This window comes from Pogona vitticeps, chromosome 6, assembly GCF_051106095.1.
Source record: "Pogona vitticeps strain Pit_001003342236 chromosome 6, PviZW2.1, whole genome shotgun sequence".
Classification (NCBI taxonomy): Eukaryota; Metazoa; Chordata; class Lepidosauria; order Squamata; family Agamidae; genus Pogona; species Pogona vitticeps.
The window spans coordinates 94,505,915-94,523,504 of NC_135788.1; the positions used below are offsets into that span (position 1 = coordinate 94,505,915).

At 41.0% G+C, this 17,590-nt stretch overlaps 1 protein-coding gene across 12 annotated transcripts in view; it reads left to right on the forward strand.

Annotated features, from left to right (window-relative positions):
• The window catches only part of LOC110074911 (signal transducer and activator of transcription 5B), an 81,542-nt gene that overhangs the window by 24,293 nt on the left and 39,659 nt on the right, over nt 1–17,590 (forward strand). For 2 of the 12 annotated variants that reach the window (XM_078377909.1, XM_078377906.1), the window contains exon 1: nt 3,540–3,763. The exons of 8 other annotated variants lie outside the window; for them this stretch is intronic. The gene's annotated coding sequence lies outside the window, so the exon portion shown is untranslated. Of the gene's footprint in view, nt 1–3,539; nt 3,764–17,590 lie in introns of those variants that run through there. 2 more of the 12 variants (XM_078377908.1, XM_078377905.1) reach the window with 1 other exon arrangement.

The window sequence follows — 17,590 nt, forward strand, 5'->3', positions numbered from 1 at the left end:
TCCAAGTTGCTTTCCCAAAGAGATGTGGGCTTCTTATTCTGTGGATTTGGGATGATCTACTGTTGATGTTGTTTCTTTTACCAACATGCTTTTGCTGCCTCTGGGCAAGTAACTCCAGAGCTTAGAAAAATTACTTTTTTGACTAAAGCTCCCCAAATCACCAAGGTAACATGACCAATGGCCATGGTAGCTGGAGGATTCTGGGCATTGTAATCCAAATACTAACTTCTCCAAGTGTGGCTTTAGGTACAGCAGGAGCTATGAAGGCATGATGCTCAGTTAGCCTAGTGGAGACATACCAGTTGAGGGATTAAATGGTTCAGTGGAGCGGTGTGTCGTTTGTCAGATTGTGCCATTGCAGAGGTTTTTGTGTATGAAAACTTAGCAGTATTCTGATAATCAATGTCTTTTGCTCAGAATTAGTACTGAAGTATTTGTATATGCCTGGGACTTCCCATCTCTTTGTGTGTCTATATGTATGTGTGTAATAACAAAACCTATAATATTTTTATCAGGAGAAAATTTCACTTCCATATCTGGGGTTTGGTCATTAATGTCATGATATGAGTGGGAGGGAGGGTATTTCTGGTAACTGAGCTTCACTCTGTATGGAAATTCTCAGCTCTGTTTGGGACAGAAGAAACTCCTTTGACTTAGTGGCTTCTTCTGTAGCAATTTCTTCTCTTTCAACTTGTGATTTTCAGGTACTGTACTGTATCTCCAGAAGTGTGTTACAGTATGTTGAAACTATGCAGGACTCAGGAATTCAAAATCTTTGTTCTGGAAATTCCCACTAGACTGTGTCCACTGGTGAAATGCTAAATTGGTAGTTTCTTTTTTCCTACATCATCAGTTGTTGTTTTTAATGGTGCTTTCATTTGTATCAAGATTTTATTTTCCTCTTTACCTTTACAAAATTAGTAATATTGGGTCTTCCATTTTTGATTCTTTCAGTTTTTAGAATATTCCTTGGACCTTTTCCATCTCAGGCTATCCTTTGTGCACAGCGGGAAAGAGACCATTGTAATACACAGAAGCATAATCTATAATGGGGCAATACATTTTTAGGAACAACCAGAGTATTACATGTATATTCAAGCTTCTGCATTAACTATAATTTTTAAAGTTAGAATTAATATTGTAGTACAGTGGTGCCTCAACTTATGAACACCTCTACATATGAACATTTTGACTTACGAACAGCTCCGGTCACAAAATTTTGCTTCAACTTCCGAACAGAGTTTCAACTTAATGAACAGAAAAAAAATGCCGAGAAAGCGGGAAATTTGAACTTTCAGTTAAGTGTTGGCAAGCAAAGAGGCTGCTTGTCTGCTACCTCACTCGCCCCAGAGGTTAGAGAGTGTGGATATGGAGAGATACTTCAGACTGCCTGGTACTGGATTGCCTGGTGCTGTACTGTACATACTGTATTTTTTTTTTTGCTTTTTTAATTTTTATTTTTGGATTTTTGACTTTCTTTTTTAAAACAGAGAGACTGCCTGTTCTGGGTGAGTCCACTGTATTTACTCTACAGTTTCTGTGCTCTGATGGGTCTTGCGGACCCTTTCTGCAAGGGGTCTGTGCTGGCTGGTGTGCTTTAAAATGGATTTTAGTCTTTTGGTTTTAAAATCAGATATTTTTTTTGCAAGGGTCTGTGCTGGCTGTTGTGCTCTAAAATTGAGTTTAGATTCAAGTCCCCCCCCCTCCATTGTATTCTCTCTCTCTCTCTCCCCCTCTCCCTCCCTCCCTCCCCAGGTGCTTGGTTTGGTTTAAAATGTGTTGGTGCAAAATATGTGGGGTTAAAATGTGTGGGTTTAGCATGTGTGGGTTTAAAATGTGTGGGTTTAAAATGTGTTTTAGACTCCAAACTCTCCCCCCTTCGCTCTCTCTGTCTTCTCTCTTTTTGTGCTTAAAAGCACAAACCTTTGTCTGAGGGATTTGTGTGCCCCAGTGACCTTCTTTATTTTCTGTTTTCCACATCATTCCCTCCCTCCCTCCTTTCCTGCCCTTTTTTTCATTTTAGGATGAAAAAAATTCTCTCCCCCTAGTGGTAGAGGACTGATTAACCGGTTTTGCATTACAGTACTTCCTATAGGAACAAATGTTTTGACTTGCAACCGGCACCTCTGCATACGAACAAAAAACAGCTGGAATGGATTAATCGGGTTTCAATGCATTTCAATAGGAAATGCTGATTCGACTTCAGAAGATTTCGACTTGCGAGAATCTTCTGGGATGAATTAAGTTCGTAAATTGAGGCACCACTGTATTTGAGTACTATCTCAAAAATGTGTTTGAGTGCAATCTCAAAAATGATAGAATGATTTCAATACAAATCCAAGGCAGACCTTTCAACATCACAGTAATCCAAGTTTATGCACAAACCGCCAATGGTGAAGAGAATGAAATTGACCAATTCTATGAAGACTTACAACACCTTCTAGAACTGACACCAAATAAAGATGTTCTTGTCATTATAGGAGACTGGAATGCTAAAGTAGGGAGTCAAGAGATAAAAGGAACAACAGGTAAGTTTGGCCTTGGAGTTCAAAACGAAGCAGGGCAAAGGCTAATAGAGTTTAGTCAAGAGAACAAGCTGGTTATCACAAACACTCTTTTCCAACAACACAAGAAGCGACTCTACACATGGACATCACCTTGCCGACAAAGGTCCACATAGTCAAAGCTATGGTTTTTCCAGTAGCAATGCATGGAAGTGAGAGCTGGACCATAAAGAAAGCTGACCGCCAAAGAATTGATTATTTTGAATTGTGGTGCTGGAGCAGACTCTTGAGAGTCCCCTGGACTGAAAGGAGAACAAACCTATCCATTCTAAAGGAAATCAACCCTGAGTGCTCACTGGAAGGACATATCCTGAAGCTGAGGCTCCAACACTTTGGCCATCTCATGAGAAGAGAAGACTCCCTGGAAAAGAGCCTGATGTTGGGAAAATGTGAAGGCAAGAGGAGAAGGGGACGATAGAGGATAAGATGTTTGGACAGTGTCATCTAAGCTACCAACATGAGTTTGACCCAACTCCGGGAGGCAGTGGAAGACAGGAGGACCTGGCGTGCTCTGGTCCATGAGGTCACAAAGAGTCTGACACAACTTAACGACTAAACAGCCACAAACCTATTAAAAAATTCTGGAGAATTTCCATTATTGGAAATCCATTCTTGCATCTTTTTCTAGCATTTTGGTTGTCCCTAATAAAGATACTGTCCAACTATGGGTTTTGTTTTATTTATGGAGCAGCACATCTATCGTTGCTCTTTAATATATTTTGTGCAAGTGTGGTTGAGTATGTTGGAGGGAATACTTCTTGACCAGACATACACTTTGCAGTGTGCTTGCTTGCCCGTGCCAGGACAGCTGTGAATATTTGTCAGTTGTTATAAGGTACGTCGCCTTTAACTGTCGCTCCCTGAAATGCTGGGAAGTGTTGGGGGGGGGGTTGGCTCTTTGCAAGTGTGACTTCCTGGATGATATGGCTATGCCCAGGCTGCTGATAAAGCAGGATTCCCCCATCTGACTGGCCCAGACAGTGGAATGGCAAGTCTCCTCATTCACTTGCAGAAGCTAAAAGGCACTGTTTAGTCAACGGGACTGCTGTGTGTATTGCATGTACAACCTACTGGTTGATGTTTCTGCCTTTGACAAAGTAGGTCGGTTTCCCAACTCCATGTTGACAGTTTCCTATTCTGCAGTGTTGTAATCAAGCTGTAACATGGTCTTCGATCGGTGTTGGTTTGTAGAGTCTTTGGTAAGTTTGAGATATACTTCTCTGCTCCTCCTTTCTTCCTTTAACCGTTTGCATGCAATACATTGGTTCTTGTTCATAGGAGAGCTGCTGATGTGGATTCTTGTGGCATCTTAGATCTAGAGAGTGTTTTTATTTTAAAGACTGTACATTGAGTACATTGCTTTCATGTCTAATGTCCTATTGTTGATTCTGAGAGCTAGGCGTTTTGCATGCTTGCCTGGTGAGATCTGTTGTATGCCATAGGGAAAGCCAGTGAAGTGTTTGCCTATTTTTGTATCTTGCACAAATAGGCAGCATGGTCAAAAGCAATTCAGAATAGCTGTGCTGTTTTTGAAAATTAAATAATGCTGTGACCTTCCGTGCCTGCCAAGCTTGCGTGTTTGTGACGTCTCCAGCTGCCGAGTCTGGCTATACTCATTATGTTCTCTTTTTGTGTTCCTTCATCATCAGTGCTTCTTTTCTGCTTTTTTAAATTTTTAAATAACAGTGAGTAGTGCTTTCAGGTGGCAGCAAAGATCACAGTTTATTTAGGGAAGGTTATATATTATGATGGTCTTGTACGCATAACTTTCCTTTCAGCTTGATCAAGAAAGCTTGAAAGATGTCATTAGAGGATGTTTTGATGCCACTTGTTGCCATTTCTTCCACTTCAGTATCTTCCCAAGTTAACTCTTAAATGTCCATAGACAAAGTTAGGCATCCCCCCCCCCAATGTAAGACACGTCTGTACTCAAAGCAGGATGGTGCCCTGCAGGCTAAACAAGCCAAACATGGATTATGCAATGATTTCTGTCTCTTGGGAGGGGTGAGAAATGGTGAGAGCAAGAAGGCCTGAAACACTTTTCTGTGCTGCCTTGATGGGATCAGATGCACTGAGGAGCTAATAAAAATTGCCAGCTCACCCCCTATCATGGAGGCTGAAGAACTACTTTATCCAAAAAAAGGAGAGACTTCCTTACACACAAGTCATGTGATTTCTTACTGTTTGCACTGCTAATATGGAAATTGTGTATGTGTTGTGTGTGCACGTGCACACATGCCTACGTTAAAAATGTGCATGTGCTAGAACATTGGTTCCCAAACTTGGGTCCCCAGATGTTCTTGGACTATAACTCCCAGGAGCCATCACCATGAGCTGTGCTGGCCAAGATTTCTGGGAGTTGTACTTGGAGAACTTCTGGCTGTTTGCCTCAGTATGAAAGTAGGTTTACCCTTCTGAAAATTGAGATCCTTCCAAGCAAGGCTTTTGTTATGCATTTGAACTGTCTTCTAGATTTTTAAAATAAGGGTAAAAATGGCATCTTTAATTTGCAACCCTTCCCTCTGCCTTTTTTTCTTCCTAGAAATTATCCATTAAAGAGCGAAAGGCAGAATTGCTGTACAGTGCCTTTTGACTGGCAGAGCTTGGAACTACCTTCTTGAAGTACACTGTTGGCAAAATGACAGTCATGGCATTCCTCATTTTGGTGAAATGGTTGAGAAAGAAGGATGTACATGAGTGATAATTCCTTCTTTTAACCCCCCCCCCCCACTTTTTGTTCCTGTTCATTGGATTTCCAGCTTGACTGACCATGGGGATGTGCTTGAATGATCGTGGCCTTTGTCCTGAATTCTTGGTGTGCACTGTTTGTTGTTTGTATAAGATGGGGGTGCAACTCAAAATGCTTCATGGACTGCTTTTATATATTTATTACCTAAAGACAGCTCCATTGCTATATGATGGTAGAAAAATCTTTTAATTATATGTTAATCTGGCTCTTTTTTAAAAAAAGCCTGCTCTTTGCTAACCATTTTTTGTCTGCACCCTGTAGTATGCTTTTTCCTCATTCTACCCCAGCTTTTCCATATGTACTTCATAGTGCACATTTGATATCTACCTACTTTGCATCTTTTTATTAAATTTGTTTTCCATCAGTCTTTCTTTCCTTCCACCACAGTTCTTCATACAATCAAATTGTTGTTTTGCCTCTGAAACTTCTAATATTTTATTTTCTGTGCCATTGCAAATCTCCCCAAAGTCTTATTTTTTAGATTGTTTTAAATTTTTCTCTACACCATTTGTGGTCTCTCCACCATACACTCCTTTCTCTGTACCAGTCTCCCTCTTGCCTCTTCTTTTTCACTTACCTATCATCTTTCTGGCCTTTCTTTACACTTTTTCCATTAACATTTTTACTTATCTCCTATTTTTCTTTGATGTCTTTCTCTATGCTTCCTAGTTGCATTTGACAGCAACAGTACACAGAGCTTTCACTTTCTCAGCAGTTCTCAGACTCAGTCTGTACCTACAGTATCATTTGAGGCTTTGTTCTATGTCCATCCACCCCCACACCAGTATGTTTGCTTAACTGTGTTTGTCAAGTAATAGATGACAGGTTCATAGGTTTTGGGCCGCAGAGGAACCTTGCAGTCTGATCTGTCTGGTTTGGTTCTTCTTCCCCAATTTGTAATACTGAAATTTTTTAAAAAATATTAAAAATAACACTGCCAGCAGTGGCAGCGGGTGATTGTGAGAGGCAGCCAGTGCAAAGGTGGGCAGGTGGCATAAACCTATTGCATTTGAGGCTTTGTCCTACACCCACCTGCTTCGTGCTGATTACCATTCACAGCTACTCACCACTGCTGCCAGCAGTGCTATTTTTAATATTTGTTTTATTTATTTTATTTCTTTCAAACTGGGATAGCACTAATTCATAGAGAGAGGTGGGGGGGAACCAGATCAGACTACAAGGTTCCTCTGCAGCCTGAAACCTATTATCCTAGCAACCATTACTTGACAAACCCTGCATGCACAATTTATTCTGCCACATGTCAAAATGATTTAAAACAAGTTGCATTCATAATGAAGTTAAACAACCTCAAGGCTGTTTAAAATACGTCACTTTCTGAACAAAAACCTTATGCCTCTTGGCCAATAAAAGTGTATTTAACTGTACATCATGTAAATTGATTTTTTTAAAAAAAATTAAATTGCTTTCAAGTGTGCTAAACTCAACACAAACACAGGACTATTTGGACAGGTAACTTCACCCAGAGTTCTCTAGCAAGAATGTTATGTGTCTTATCAAACTGCAACTGCTAGGATTCTGGGATGGGAGTCAGGGGTGGAAATATGGCAATCGAAGTGGTATAGCAGGGATAAAACTGTAAGTGTGTGTGTGTGTGTGTGTGTGTGTGTGTGTGTGTGCGTGCGTGCGTGCGCGCGCGCGCGTGCGTGCGTGCGTGCGTGCGTGCGTGCGTGCGTGCGTGCGTGGCTACAACTGCCAGAATTCTGGCTTGGGGAATTCTTAGTGATGCCTCGAAGCTATAGTGGAAAAAATATCTGGAAGTCCAGATAGCAAATTAGCCCTAAACTGAGGTAGTAGGGTGTTTGGAAATATGTTGATGGGACAGGGAAAGATTCTGTCCAAGATCTGGAAAAAAGTATTTCAGTTTTCTAAGCATTGGTCTTCATCCTTTTAGGAGCTAGCATCAAGTTTGTCTTTTATTACAAGTGCTGCAGGGACTGAACAGATCTTACAGATAGATGTACAGAGGTCAATCAGGTCTTTATCAATTTCTGACCCATGTTCAATCCCATTTACTTATATTAGATTCTTTCTTCTCTTTGTCTCTCAGGAATTCATGAATATTTCTGTAAGCATTGCTCAAATTATGCACATTTGTTTTATTTATGTATTCTAGTGCACCATGTTCTAGTTGATCAAAATGTGTTTTTCAAATATATATGATTTTATTTGTGCACTTTCCCCTCCTTCACAAAAGAGTTGCAGTTTCTGGGGCAAGATGCATTATCTTCTGTTGTCAGTCATGGGAATTGTGAAGTAGGCATCTTCCATTCAGAACTGGGAATCCAATCAGTTTCTTACTTATACTAAGTATAAAAGCATCAGATCTCTTGGTGATCAGACATCTGGGATTTTCCCAGCTGGATTGCACTGCTTCCATACCACCTACAGAAAAGCTATTCAGCTTTGAACTTGGATTTAGTAATTATAGTGAATCATAGATTCGGATGGTTTGTATTAGGGTGTTGCTTTTTTTTTCTTAAAGAGTGTACAAGTTGCACATACCTTTGGTTCTCTTGAAACATAAGAGACAAAAATATTTGTGAAAACTGAAACAGAAGGAATTTCCTAGAATGCAGTTTGTGTCGTGTGCATGGCAATAGTTTGGGAACCTTAGGAACTGTGCCTTCTGCAGCATTTGCAAAATGGCACATTTTAAAGTGTATATGTGCAGACAGATGCTGCTTTATCCAGAATGATTTGTTATTATGTTGGAGATTAAGGACAGGTTTAACCTGGAATCTTCCAGTCGGATTAGGATTTCATTGGTATGTTTCATCATGAAGAAAGAAAAATACCTTGTCCCATCTGATGTTAGAGCCTTGCGGTTTATTATACAGCTGTTCTGACTCACAACATTTAGAACAATAACCATCCTTTTGTGTGTATATATATGTGTGCTGCTTGTCCAAGAACATTTACACAAGTGTCTCTGTATAAAGATGTGCAGAGATAATCCAAGATTTTGTAGGAGGGTAAAGTGGCAGAAAATTGTTCAGATTTGTGTTTTTAACCTGCCATAAAGTCAGAAATGACTTACAGTGAGCCTACTAGGGCTTTCAAGGTGAGATACTTAGCAAATGGTTTTATCAGTTCCAACCCTGCCATGACTAAAGAATAATTTGAACCCTGAGTCCTAATACATTCCTCTGCCCACTACACAACGCAGGGTATCCATACTAATTTATGGAGAATAATTAAAAGCTGGAGGATTGTCACCAAGTCAGTTAGCTGACAAAAGTAATAATCCCAACTAAAAGACAATTTGAGCATGCAGGTACTATTTATTATATGTAAGCTGGGGACCCTGATTTTTTTTTCTTAATGTAGCATTTCTTTTGATGAGATATATAGGAGACAAATTGCAATTTTCTTTTCTGTTGGCACTTAGATTTCAGCTACTAGTGTTGTCAGAAATGAAGTTGGGGAGTATCTTAGACATCTGTTAGGCAGCATTTGTAATTTTTCTCTTGTACATAGCATAACATACCAGTTTTTAAAAATTATATTTATTTGGAAATATAATGTACCTTTACTATACTACTAATGTATCTTTACTATACTACTATATATATTGCTATATGAAAGTTACTCATGGTAACTTTCATATAGCTATTAAATGTACTGGAAAGTGAGGAGATACTGGCAAGATACAATATTCCTACACAATATTGAAGACTCACTAGTAGAACATAACATACTAAGCCCAATATCCGTTCTCTTCATTACTAGTCAAACAAATAGCAAGTGAAGGGAAAGTGGTCTGTGAAAAGCCTGAACAGCCACTGCTGGCCAGAATAAGCAGTATTGGCTGGCTGGATCAGTGATAAAAAGTAGCTTTGCAGGTCCATGACACCCCATAATTTCTCGAACTTTCCTTTCAAACAAACAAACAAACAAGCATTGAACAATACATGGTCTCTCTTTTATTTTTATTTTTGACCCTCGGAATGTGTGGCTTGGCTTTTTTTGCTTGACTTACCTGGGAGTAATGCACTGCAAGCACCTGTCACACCTCCTTCCAAAGTAGTTTGAACATGTCCTTGCCATTCAGTTTCCCGGAAGACTGCTGAATTTGCACAAGAGAAACAGGTTGTGCTAAGGTGCAAGTCTAATGCTTCTCTGTACATGCATCTCAAGAAAGTTTGCTGACTCGAGTCACATGGTGTTTTTCACAATTTGCAATGAGTTTTCTGCTTCAGTGGCAGAGTATTTGATTTGGTGATTGCACTGGTCATCTCTTGGCAACAGCTTCAGAGTGGTCATAGGTTTTCTGTTGGCAAGTGTATTTAAGCTACGGTGAAAAATACTGTTATTTGGTGAATTAACTTACAATTTAGTGGATGGAGTAATAAATAAATCAAAAAGTTTCCAGTGATAAATAGACTGAGAAACTGCCTGCCTCTTGGGGACACCCTGCTCTTCCAAACACAGTTCCTATCTAACACACCTCTCTGTACAAGCCTGCTGACATTCATTGCATTTCAAAGTTCTTTCACATCCCCTGGCTTGATTGTTAGAAGCATCTGTTCCTTCCTTGAAAACTGAAAGTGTGGCTTCAGGTATGCACCATTGCTCTAAACTTCCTTCCCCTGATTTTTCTACCTTAGTGTAATTTGCTTCTTGCAGCGGAATGAAAACCAACTGAACTTAACAATTAAGCTGCAAATGTTCAAGCTTGAGGGTGGAAAAAATGACCAAAACTCTTATTTTACATAGTAGACCTGGTGCATATTTCTGGTTCCTTCCATCCCTCATACAGTATCTGGGTAGCTGTAGCCTTTGGCAGCTTCTAATAATAGGTTTTCCATGGAAGTAAGACTTTGCGTGCACCTTACTTTTATTCATTGCTGATATTCTGCATGGTATTGTTAAGGATCATGGTCTGGTCATTCTGTTGTTGATGCCTTTTTCTTCATCAGTGTCCCAGTGTAAGACATTCAGGACGAGGTCTTGGAATCCTCTGCTCTCAATTTCTTTTGTCTCCTTTCTATCTGATTCAGGCTTGTGATAAGCAATAAGCCTCTCTGAGTCGGTTTGGTGCCTTCTTTATTTAGCAAGAGCTATTATAGGCTACATACTGGCAACTAATCCTCCAGGTTATGACTTTCTAAGTCCTCTTAATTTTTGATCGATGGTGTAGCATGTAGCTAACAACTGGGTCAGGACAGCTGGAGAGAGATTTCCGTAGACTGGGCTTGTGTTGTGGGAAGGAATAAATCTGTGCCAAAAATTAAATTTGACTGTGTGGCAGTGTATGTATACAAATGTACAAACATAGTAGGAAAGCAGAGTGTTTATATGGAGAAAGGGGAAAGGGTTTGGAGTGCCTTTAGCTCTTAAGAAGAGGAAGAAAGAATATCAATGATGTTTAAAACGGGGTGAGGGAAAGATTTTTCCCCCTCTCTGTCTCAAGGTATAAGAATTAAGAATGCCTAGTGAAGCTGGCTAATAGCAAATTTTGGCTGGATAGCTCAGTGGTTTAGGTGTGGAGTGGGAGTTCAATTCCCCACTGTGTGTCCAGGGAGAAGAGCCAGCCTATGTAGCTATGGGCAAGCTGCACAGTTCCAGATTGCCTTCAGAAGAATGGAATGGTAAACCACTTTTGAGTACTCCCCACCTAGAAAACCCTGAAAAAGATTGCCAGAAGTCAAAATTGGCTTGAAAGCATACATTTTTATTAAAAAAAGAAATACCTAATGTAACAAATAGCACTATAGGAGAGTCTCTTAAAATGATTCCTCACTGGAGGATCATGGAATTTGGTGGATTCTGATGCCATCAGCAGGTGGAAATGATTCTTTTTCTTAAAAAATACTTGTTCAAGTGTCAACTGGGCACAGCAGTTGAATGAGCCTGTTTATCTAGATCTATTCATTGTAATTTGAAGCTTGCAATTTGGTATACAAATTGCATTGGTTGCCATGATAAACTAGAGAAAAACTGGGAAAATGCAACCTTGTCAATCCTCCTTGGCCAAGGTCTTTCCTAAGATAGTTTCTCTAGAGACTATCTTAGGAAAGACCTTGGCCAAGGAAAAAGGATGGAAGGGTGTTTTGGTGTTCTTTAGTCCTATGTGTAATTAAGGCATGCAGCAATTCCAGACAGTAGTGCTGTAGAAGAATGGTATGATGCCTTTCATTGATATGTAGGATAGATAAAACTTTACAAATTGAACTAGTCTTGATGATACTAAAGCAGTGGTTCTTAACCTTTGTTACTCGGATGTTTTTGAACTGCAACTCCCAGAAACCCCAGCCAGCACAGTTGGTGGTGAAGGCTTCTGGGAGTTGCAGTCCAAAAACACCTGAGTAAACCAAGGTTAAGAACCACTGTACTAAAGTAAGGGATTTATCCATTCAAACCAGTGATTGTCCTTTTGAGATGGTTTCTTCCATTAACAGATCACAGTCTGGGGTGCTCCTGGTCATTGGAAGCTGGCTACTTCAACACCTGAGACTGATGTACCAGCTGCAACTTAGTCCTTATCTATAGAATTCACGTGTGAAAGATTTGTTTCAGACTACAGCTCCCAAAATTCCCTAGATAGCAGAGTTGCCCAGGTAACACTGGGAATTATAGTCCACGAAACATATCCACACACCTCTCTTCAAAAGATAAGAGCAGGTTTACTAAGTGGGCCTCAGTTTTAAGATGATATTATTCTAGTGCTTCGAGGTGTGCACTCTTGCTGGCCTGTTGCCAAGGCACTGAAAATAGCTGCTTGTCAGGATCAGTAAGGAACGTTTATTAAATTGGTCCTGAGAGCATTTCTAATCAGAGGGGTTTATAGCAGCTGGGCAGTAGGCATGGAGATTAAGGTCTCCCTCCCATTGGTTTTTGTGAAGAGGTTTGCTCATGTTTTTGTGGCCAAATTACTGCTGATATTGTTTGGTTTGGAATATTTGTCAATTTGTTGCTGCCTTATTAAACTCTGGGCCTTTCCTACTCCCCATTCTGAGCTCCAAGTACAGTGGGGTCTCTACTTAAGAACTTAATCCGTATTGGAAGGTGGTTCTCAAGTGGAAAAGTTCTTATGTAGAATCTGCATTTCCCATAGGAATGCATTGAAAACCATTTAATCTGTATCTGCTCTTTTCCGTCCATAGAAACTAATGGGAAGCTGCTATTCCGCCTTCTACCACTAGAGGGGGATATTTTTTTCTTTTTTTCCCCTTAGGTCAGGGAAAAGTGTTAAAAGCACTTCTGACGAAGCTAATTTTGAAGCAATGGACTGAAAACCAATTAATCTGTTCTGGCTGTTTTTTTGTTATGTAGAGGTGCGTTCGTACATTGAAGCATTAGTTCCCATAGGAACTAATGCAAAGCTGGTTAATACGTACTCTACCACTAGGGGGAGAACTTTTTTTAACCTAAGATGACCTAAGGTTAAAAAAAGAGCAGGAAAGTTTTTTTTCCTGTTCTTATCTTGGATTTTTGTTCTCAAGAAGAAGCAAAATTTAGCAAATGGAGCTGTTCTTAAGTGGAATTGTTCTTAAGTAGGGACGTTCTTAAGTAGAGACCCCACTGTATGTCACCTAGTAAGTTGAGGTTCCTTACTGTGGATGATGGTACATTTCCACTCTGTGTGGCAGTTTTTTCTCCTGCAGGCTGGAATTGCTCTGTTTTAACATTCTAGCTTGTTAGCTCTTTTAGGCATCTTAGGTTGATTAATAGAGAATAGATTAACTGACACGCATACTGTACACACATTACATATATATCAGAGTTTTTATTGCTCTTTTCATTTGGTAGGTAGATTCATTTCTGCAAGGTGTTGAGCTTGTCATGATCAAACATATTTGCACTTCCTTTGTGGATGGAACAATATAATTGGATCTGTGGATTGTATACTGTACTTGGAGGACTTCAAAAGACATGGCTCATAGTTCTGCCAGTTAAAAATTACTGACGGAGTATTGTCTTTTCCTCCTTCATATTTTCTGTTACACGTGTGAAAAGGAAAAAGATAGAAAAATCTATTTTGTTTGTATCTTCTATAAAATTTTGCAACTGCGTCTGGAAATTGCATAATAAAATCTTCATCTAGATAGATCATGGGAATGTAGTGTGGAATCACTGTTTCATTTACTTTACAGGGCATTTGTGTGACTCTGTCACCCAATCATTGTCATTCTGTATTTTTCTGTTCTTTTCTCAGATTTTCTTACATATTTAGAGTGCTGTTTTGATGGGGGATATTGATAGTTTTTAAGCCAGTAGTTCCCAGCCTTGGATCTTCATATGTGCTTGGATTACAACTCCCAGAAACCCTGGCCAGCACAGGTAGTAGAAGGCTACTGGGAGTTTTAGTCCAAGAACATCTGGGGACCCAAGGTTGGGAATCACTGTTAATCTAAACCAACATAACACAACATATGTTCATCAACACAGCATATGTTCATCGTCGATAGGGGCCAGGGATGGTATTGGGATTTTGTTGGGCTACTGTGCTCCCCATGACCCAGCCATCTCCCTACCAGAGCTGGCAGACGTCTCCGCAGCACTGTTGGAGTCCCCGAGACTTCTGGTCCTGGGTGACTTCAACATTCATGCAGGGGCAGAGACTTCTGGTCCAGCTCTTGAGTTCTTGGAAACCATGGCTTCCTTGAACATGTCCCAACATGTTAATGGCCCCACCCATGTGGGTGGTCACACGTTAGACCTGGTTTTCTCCAACAACTGGAGTGAGCATGGTCTGTTGGTGACTGACCTTGTGTCGGTCCCTTTGTCATGGACAGATCACCACCTAGTAAAATGTAACCTCTCAATGGCCCTCCCACTTCGCAGGGAGCAAGGACCCATTTTAATGGTCTGCCCTCGAAGGCTACTGGAGCCTATAGGATTCCAGGATTCCATGAGAGGGATTCCGGTTGAACTGGCTGGCGCTCCTGTCGAGGCTCCGGTTGATGGCTGGTTCACAGTAGCTACCAGGTATATATGATCGCTCCTAAATGCCCTCTCCAATGCAGAGCTTGGCCAGCACCCTGGTTTAATCAGGAGCTACGAGTGATGAAGCAAACCAGGAGAAGGCTAGAGTGCATTTAGAGACAGAAACAGACAGATCACAATAAGGTAGCTGTTAGGGTCCCGACTAACCGTTATTTTGCCAAGATAAGGGCTGCCAGTCGAGCTCTCCTCGCTAACCGGATAAGCGAGGCTTCAAATCAGCAGGCGGAACTTTTCCGTATAGTCTGAGACCTATCTGGAATTGGTCAAAGTGACGTGCCTCCCTTTAGTATCTCACCCGACCAATCTGCAGCATTTTAAAAATCTAAAGTGGAGGGCATCCGCCGGGAGCTTTCTCCTTTTTTGGATAGAGTGGATCGAGCAGAGATGTCCAATGCTCCGCCTTGCCCAATAAGTTTCGATCTCTTTCATCCTGTGACACCAGATATTGTAGACAAAGTGCTTGACCGCTGCCGGGCCACCACCTCTACTCTTGACCCTGGCCCGGCCTGGTTAATCAAAGCAGCCAGGCCTATAACAACAGAATGGGCCACAGGAATAATTAATGGGTCTTTCCATGATGGCAGGGTTCCCCCCGGCCTCAAGGAGACACTCACTAGGCCCATAAGAAAAAAAACTGAATTTGCGGCAGACGATATTGGCAATTATAGGCCTGTCGCCAATGTTTCTTTCATTAGTAAAGTGGTCGAGAGGGTGGTGGCCGATCAGCTTCAGGTGCATTTGGATGAAACAAATGCCCTGGATCCATTCCAGTTGGGCTTCAGGCTGTGCCATGGTACAGAAATGGCATTGATCGCCCTGTTAGATGACCTATTGAGGGAGGCCAACAGAGGGAAAATGTCTAAATGTCTTTGTTGGTCCTCCTCGATATCTCAGCTGCCCTTGATACCACTGACCACGGTATCCTCCTGGGGAGGCTCTCCGAGGTGGGAATTGGTGGACTGGCATTGGCCTGGCTCCGATCCTTCTTGGAGAATCGTCTTCAGAGAGTCCAGCTTGGGGAGGGGGACTCAGCCTCGTGGAGCCTCAATTGTGGAGTTCCACAGGGCTCGACCCTCTCCTCAATGCTGTTTAACATCTATATGAGGCCGCTGGGTGGGGTCATCAGGGGTGTGGAGCATCGTGTCATCAGTATGCTGATGACATTCAGCTCTACATCTCCTTCTTTCCAACCACAGAGGATGCTGTTCTGTCCCTGTAGCGCTGTCTGGGGTCTGTACTGCAATGGATGCAGGAAAATGGGCTGAAGCTGAACCTGGACAAGACGGAGGCTTGTTATTGGGTAAGACTAAGAACAGAGCTTGGAAGGAATATTACTGTATTTTTAATGAAATGAGAATAATGGAGTTGGGATGGCCCTATAAAGACATCAAGTTTAATCCCTGCTCATTGCAGGAATCCAATCTAGCTTTCTCTTGAATGCCTCCAGAATTGGAGGAGCACTTACCTCTTTCCAAAGTTATCAGTGATGTTATATTAACATAAGCAACATTTCATCAATGTTACTTATTACTCTCTGCCTTTTTTACATAAGGTGGCAGCAGGAGAAGTGTCTGTTCTATTTTCAACTAAAAAATAAGTTTGTGTATTGCTCCAAACACAACATTCTTTGCCACAAACCAGGAAGTGTGGGAGGTAGCTGCCCACACTTCCTGCAATTTCTGTAATGTCCTCTTAACAGTAGGCTGTAGCAAGCATCCAAGTGACTTCAGTGCCCTGGACACCAGTAATAATGATTTGTAGCTTCAACAATTCATTTAGGGGAAAAATAGTTAGTTTTGCAGAGTAACATTCTAACATTCTCTGCTTAGGAGTCTGCTGTTCTGCAAGTATGCTGTTTCTCCACTAAACTAAGTCTGCCTCCAATCCAATGGATCAAGTCTGTGTCTGCAGAGGATTTGACTAATAAAACTCAAGTGCACAGTCTTCTCCAGTATTGCTAGAATTGGGCCTACCTTAAGGAATTTGTGGTTTGAACAGTCCTTCCAGGTTTTAATATTGAAAAGGCCTATTCTGCTGTTGTTTCTGGGTGCCATCAGGTGACTTCTTACTTGTGGTGACTGCATGAGTTAATTACCCCAAAAGGTTCTATCATTAGCAACCCTTCTCACATCTTGTTGTATAAAGATCATGAATTCTTTTACTTAAACAATGCATCTCATGTTAAGTCTTCCCCTTTTATTACTGCCTCTACTTTTCCTAGAATTATGGTCGTTTCTTGTCTTCTTACATCCAAAGCATGAAGGCTTCAGTGTAGTTGTTTTAGCTACTTACTAGTGAGAGTTCAGGGAGCTGGACAAGGGACAGACTGTATTTGTCTTCAGTGTGGAAGGGATTGTCACTCTCAAATTGGCCTTCTCAGCCACACTAGATGCTGTTTCAAGACTTCTATTCAGAGCACGTTACCATAGTCTCTCAAAACTGAAGGATGCCTACTATGTCCCTGCACTCCTGCCTTATTTGCACAGCACCCAGGATATGCTTCATTATTTATCTTCACAATTCTTATCTTTATAGTAAGCTTTCTGTTGTTAAGCAGAAGCCACTCTCATTGCAGCAACTCTGGCAGTCCCTAGCGCTGTGTTGTTACCCAGGCATGTAAAAAAGCATGTGGGTGAATGTTGTGGGAGAGGATGGTGGTTGACTAGCAGCAGCTGATGTTCTGGAAGGAAATGACTCTTTCCTGTCACAGGCAGCTGGAGTAGCAGGAACAAGAACTAGAGCCCAAGCAGCTACTGTGAGAGTGAACTGGATGGATCAAGCATGTGACTCAAAATTGTAGCCAAGCATCTATGCCCACTATGAAAAGAGGGTTTCTTGTCCCATATTGTATAATGATCAGAGACTGTGAGTTCACAGGCTTTGTGTGGCTACCTTCCTAACTCATCAAAGCCCAGACACTTTCCTTTGTACAGAATTGCGTATCTGTGGTTCTGATGTTACTACAACCCATCCTGCCACCATTACGTAAAATATATATGTATATTTAGGATCTGGTGCTCTGATAATAGTTAAATTTGCTGTATACTGTATTCTATTAAACATCTGTGCTAACTAGTGAGGCACAAAGGAGCAGCCTATAAAGAACAGATATGGGAAGAAATTCTAAGGGCTTTCGACTTTGTCTCCCAAGTTGAAACTGTTCTTACAGTTAGTGGCTTTGGGGGATCTGTTACAGCAGACATACTTTTTTTAAATTCTCAAAGTTTCTGTCAGATATATCCTTTATATCTAATAGATAAATCAGTTTTTCTATTCTAAGGTAAGTCTGTATGTAAAAAAATATGTT